The sequence below is a fragment of the Dipodomys spectabilis genome, unplaced genomic scaffold (assembly GCF_019054845.1).
Source record: "Dipodomys spectabilis isolate Male_0828 unplaced genomic scaffold, ASM1905484v1 ptg000301l, whole genome shotgun sequence".
NCBI lineage: Eukaryota > Metazoa > Chordata > Mammalia > Rodentia > Heteromyidae > Dipodomys > Dipodomys spectabilis.
Window position 1 is genome coordinate 4,956,966 of NW_024870978.1, and position 6,347 is coordinate 4,963,312.

A 6,347-nucleotide genomic window follows, 5' to 3' on the forward strand; every position below is an offset into this window, starting at 1 on the left:
ATGTTAAACTCCAATCTCCTATATTTGCTGAGTTTTTCTGCAGAAAGTTATTGCAATAATTTCATTTTTAAAATACTCATCTTCCACCTGAAATTGCTTTCTTTTATTCTTACTGTATGATATTTAAGATTTGATCAACTACAGTACTCCAAACATTCATGAGTATTTTAAGAGAAAACACTGTAATTTATTTTGAGAAAAAAATTTGAAGTTATGATTTAGAATTTTGAAAGTTGTATTGTTGCTGAATGAGAACTGTTCTGAAAGCAAATATACACTAAGATACCAGGATACTGTTTATTAGGATGATATCCTCAACTTGCTAAAGGACTAACAAAAGAGTTAGCAAAAAAAAAAAAATTCACAACTCAAAATGGTACAGTTTTCACATGGCGATCTCTGTTTCAAGAATGCAAAAGACTATCATTTTAAGTGGAATGATCTCTACCTATAAATTACACTCAAATGACCAAACAAATCAGCATATGTTATGGAAGAAAGTAGAATATAGAAAGTACAAAGAGCTAGTCTCCAGGATTGCTTTACCAAATCTTAGCAAATTAACCATCGTTTGAGGGGGAGAGACGGGGAGTTGCTGGGGGAATATGAATTAAGTGACTTTATGTTTAGAAAAAAATTATAGCTAAAGTATCTTTCAAAGACTATTTTAGACCTTTGACTGAATTGGAAATATGGCCAAATAAAACATTGCTCTTCATCACAAAAGTCCTGTATATTAAAGATTTACACAGTTCCACAGGTGGAGGAGGGGGGGTGGTTATATCTAGAAAGATTTCTTTTAATGTTTATTATACCTAAACACTAATTCTTCTAAAAATGCTCTCCAAACTCTTAAGCAGAATTATCATACTCTGCAATTTAATGCTTCAATTCTTCAACACAATACTCACCTATTTCATGTAAATTCTACCTCAGTGCCAACTGTATTGACTGTTCTAATGAACGATCTTTTTCAATCAGCATTTTCACAACCATCCCGAAAGTTTCGGAGTGTTGCCGATGAACCTTTGATGAAGGAACTGCTGAAGACCTTGAAGGTGACGTGTCTTGTGATGTTTTCAAAGACTGACTAGAGGGCTGGGGAGGTAGCTCAGTGGCAGAGTGCTTACCTTGCATGCATGAGGCCCTGTGTTCGATTCCTCAGCACCATACAAGCAAAAAGAAAAAAAAACTGGAAGTGGTGCTGTGGCTCAAGTGGTAGAGCGCTAGCCTTGAGCTGAAGAGCTGAGGGACAGTGCCCAGGGCCACAGTTCAGGCACCACAACTATGCTGAGACTTGTGGAATGAATATGCTCTGCTCTGTCCTGGAGAGTAACCCCTGCTGCTGAAACTGGAGCCAGATCTGTTGTGTGGAGAGTCCTTTCGACCTCCAGGTGACTCTGAAAAATGGATGCTCCCTTTTATGGGGGGAACGGTCTCTTGAAAAATGGGAAGAGTAGAAACTTTTCCTTCTAAAACCATCTCTTCTGTCCCTCATGGTGGCTGGAGAGTAGACAAGAAAGAGTGAATTATATTTTATGTAGCTTACGTCCCCCTCTTTTTTATTCTTTTCATTTTTTCTCTTTCTTTTTTGCATGCCTTAATTGCTGTTCTGTGCAGCTGCAGATATATAACCTTCATCAATTATTATATGTTATCCCCCATTAGGTACACACATAATCCACAAATTTATTACTCTATTCACAAACTCTTAGGCTTACATTCTTTAATAGCAGTATTATCTCTTTATACCTATATAATTTTCAAGTAACTAATTTTAAGGATTTTTATTTTTTAGGTTTTGACATTTCCTTTCTGTTCCTCCCCTCCTCTCATCCTACCCTTTTCTTCTCTCAATAAGATTTCTTTCCATTTACATAATTTTGAGTTTCACTTTTTAAATTTCAATTGTTCTTTTTCCATTTTTTCTTTTTTTTTTTTTTTAATTTCTCTCTTAACATTCTGTCCAATACTTTTCCTTCCCTGAAATTAGGACTTGATTAAATTCACTCTCCTTTTACCTTTCCACATACATCTAAGCCTATTTCTCCCACATATTTCCCTAAACCTAATAATTTCTGGTTTGCCAAATTCTTCTCTGTTGTTCAAAGTTAATCCATACTTGTTTGAATAGATTGTATTTGTTGAACTACATTTTATCTGCAGCCATTTTGACTGTACAAATACAGGACTCTGGTTGATTCTTGCTTTGGAATACTATTTTAGCACACAATGTTATTTCATACCAAATGGACAGAACAAGACAGAAAACACAAGAAAAATGACAAATCTGGGAATCTCAACTCCCATTCATGATAATCAAGTGACAGAACAGTTAATGAATAATCCAGAGGAGAGTTCCAAAAAAGCTCTACAAACACTACTGCTAAACAAGGTGAATGAAATGATTGAAAACTTGCAAAAGTCTCAGGATGAGCATAATAGGAAGAGAGAAGAGGCAACCAAAGATCAATACAGGAATCTCGTGAGCATGAGGAACTACTCAAAGAGTGATATAAGAATTGCGTGAGCAGGTTGAGAAGAGTCAATGAGCAATAAAGGAATTGTGTGAGCAGGCTGAGAACAGTCAAAAAGAAAGACAGGAATTGTGTGAACGAGAGGAAGCTAATCAAAGAGTTATACAGGAATTGTGAAAGGGGGATGAGAATACACAAAAATCAATAGAGGTTTTCATGGAACCTATAAACAGACAGCTGAAAGAATTCAGGTAAATCACAAAGGGAATGCTGAATGGAGCCCAACAGAAGGAATGGGAGTTCAAGGAAACCATAACCAATCAACTAAGTGATTTTAGAATAAACACTGAGCACAAAATTAAGGAAGTAACAAAGTTCATACAAGATCATAAACAAAGTTCCAACAAAGAATTTGAAGCCATCAATGCCAACCAATTATAAGGAAAAGAAAGAAAAAAAAATAGAAAGTCTTGACAGTAGGTTAGACCATGCAGAACATCGAATCTGAGGGAGTGAGGACAGCCAGGTTATTATAGAGAAAGAACATACAACTATCCAAGACAAATCCAAAAAATATGATACATCTATTCACCATTTGGAAGACACCATCTGAAGGCCTAATCTGAGGATAATGGGTGTGGAGGATCAAATAGAGACAGAACTTAATGTTCTAGGAAATTTTGTTCATAGGATCCTAGAAAAGAATTTCCCAAACATGCAAAAAGATAGGCCTATTCAGATACAAGAAGCTTTTAGAACCCCAAATAGACCAGACAAGAATAGGATATCCCACCATGACATTATAATTCGCACAGGATCAGTTCAGACAATGGAAAAGTTCCTTAAAGCTGTCAAGGAGTAAAAGTCAACCACTTATAAAGGGAAACCAATTAGAATCACCTCAGATGTCGCAGCAAGACAATTAAAGCAAGAAGAGCCTGCAATGATCTAAAGACAACTATCAATCAAGAACAGTGTAACCAACTAAACTCTCCTTCATAACCGAAGGTGAAATAAAAGCCTTCCATAGCAAAGAAAAACTGAAACAGTATATCTCCACCAAGCCAGCCCTATAAAAGATACTTAAAGATGCCTACACATAGAAAATCAACAAGACCACAATAAAGGCCAAGAAACTGCACCCAAACTGAGAATCCAACAACCATAGGAAGAATCCAGTCACTGAAGCTCCCAAAAGGTGGATAACATTGCAGGAACTCTCAAACACCGCTCATTCCTAACTCTGGACTTAACTCTCCAATTAAGTGACATAGACTGTCTAGTTGGATTAAAAAGCAAGATCCTATCTCTGCCTTCAGAAGTCAGAACTGGTCCATAAAAAAACACATTTTGAATGTGAAAGGCTGGAACAAAATCTACCAGGCAAATGGCTCCCATAAACTGGTGGGAATTGCAATCCTAATATCACATGAAATAGACTTCAAATTGAAATTAGTGAGACTAGATAAAAAAATGCTACATACTAATTAAGGGATAGCCCCTTCAGGAGGATATTACAATTCTACATCTCTATTCACCAAACCACGGAGCACCCAAATTTATACAAGAAACACTACATTCCGTCAATTTTCACATAGATCCAAAGACATTAATTAATTCACACTCCTATCCCCACTTCATATATCAAATTGGCAAAAATTCAACAGAGAAACCACAAATCTAAACAACTAGATTTAACAGACATCTACCTAATATTTCACCCAGCAGCATCAAATCCACGTTTTTCTTAGCAGCACACAGAACATTATCCAAAAGAGACCACATTTTAGGTCCAAAGCAAACCTGTCCAAATTCAGAAATATTGAAGTTATACCTTGCATTACTAAGAACACAAGGGAATAAATTTAGAACTCAACACCAAAAGCCACCAAAGAAAGTTCTGTAACATTTGGATGCTGAACAACACACTGTTGAATCACCAGTGGGTCATAGAAGAGGTTAGAAAGAAATTCAAATGGTCATGATATTCAACAAAAATGAACATACAAATTACCAGCTCCTCTGGGACAAAGCAAAGGCAGTACTCAGAGGCAATTTTATAGCTCTGAGTTCCTATATCAACAAATTGGAGAGAGCTAAAATCAAAAATTTAGACAGATCTGAACCTCCTTGAAAAACAGCAGCAAGATAAACCACAATTCAGTAGTCGGAAAGAAATCATTAAATTAAATCAGAATTAAACGAATTAGAATCTAAAAAAAAAAAACATACAAAGGATCAACACAACAAAGAGTTGATTCTTCGATAAGATTAACAAAAAGACAGACCTTTAGCAAAACATAGAAAAAGAATAGAACACAGCTAAATAAATAAATTCAGAGATGAGAATGGAAACTTCAGCAAAGAAACTACCAAGATTCAGAACACTATAAGGGAATACTTCTCAAAACTTTATGCTAATAAGGTTGAGAACTTGGCAAAAATGGACCATTTCCTAGCAAATATTTGCATGCTGAAACTAAACCAAGATCAGTTGAACCGTCTTAAAAGGTCCGTATAAAGCATTGAAATAGAAACAGCAATAAGAGACCTCCCATCGAAGAAAAGCCCAGAATCAGATGGATTTACAGTGGAATTCTACAAGGCCTACAAAGCAGAGCTCACACCAATACTCCTTCAAATCTTCAATGAAATTGAAAGAGAAAGTTCACTACCGAATTCATTCTATGAAGCCATCATAACCCTTATCCCAAAACTAGGCAGAGAATCATCAACGAAAGAGAAGTATAGACCCATTTCTTTCAAGAACATTGAAGCAAAAGTTCTCAACAAAATTTAGGCCAATGGACTTCAACTATTCATCCAAATAATCATTCATCATGATCAAACAGGATTAATTTCAGGGATGCAAATTAATTAATATAATTCATTACATCAACAAGAGCAAGAATAAGAACCACATGGTTATCACAATAGATGCAGAAAAAGCATTTAACAAGAACCAATACCCGTTTACAATGAAGGTTCTGGAAAAATTAGGAATCCAGAGAACCTGCCTCAATACAATAAAGGCTATATATGACAAATCTACAGCCAGCATTATACTTAATGATGAAAAACTAAAGCCATTTCCTCTTAACTCAGAAATCAGACAAGTATGTCCAGTCTCTTTACTTATCTTCAATTTAGTATTAGAATACCTATCTTCGGCAATAAGACAAGATGCAAACCTAAAAGGGATCCAAATGGGGAAAGATGAAGTAAAACTCTCCCTCTTTGCAGATGACATGATCTTGTATTTAAAGAATCCCACGGACTCCACTCTCAATTTAATCATTGATTCAAAACTTTGGCAAAGTACCAGGGTATAAAATTAACCCTCTAAAATCCATGGCTTTTCTGTATGCCAACAATAAGAAAAGCATGGCTGAAATCAGGAAAGCAACTCCATTCGTAATGGCTCTACAAAAAATAAAATACCTAGTAAAGAGCTACAGTAACCCCATTTTAAGATTAACCCCACCAACCTGTAGTTGTGCTTCCCTTAGAATAACCTCAAAAGAGGAACAGTTCTCAAAAAACCACAGGTTGCCACCAATCCTTCCCATCCTTAAGGAATAGAACAGTTGCCTAATTGTTCCATCAGAAAAAGGGTAGTGCCATCAGGGTGGACCTAATCTCCTTGATCTTGTGAACTTGCTTGTGTGGAAACCCTCTGAACTTGCTTGTGTGGAGACCTCCTTACCTTTATTGTTTGATACTATAAAAGTTGTGTTAATTTTGTGCTCAGGGCCTCTTAGCGCCACCGGTTACCTAGTGTGCAGAGGACCAAGCTCGAGCTTGCAATAAACGACTCTTTGCTGTTTGCATTGATCATCGTCTCTGGTGGTCTGTTAGGGGGCATCCAAA

General features: G+C 36.3%; 1 pseudogene; it reads right to left on the reverse strand.

The window, feature by feature from the left end:
• Positions 1 to 831: 831 nt before the first annotated feature.
• Positions 832 to 1,498, reverse strand: LOC122127438 (annotated as a pseudogene).
• Between the last annotated feature and the right edge of the window lie 4,849 nt (positions 1,499 to 6,347).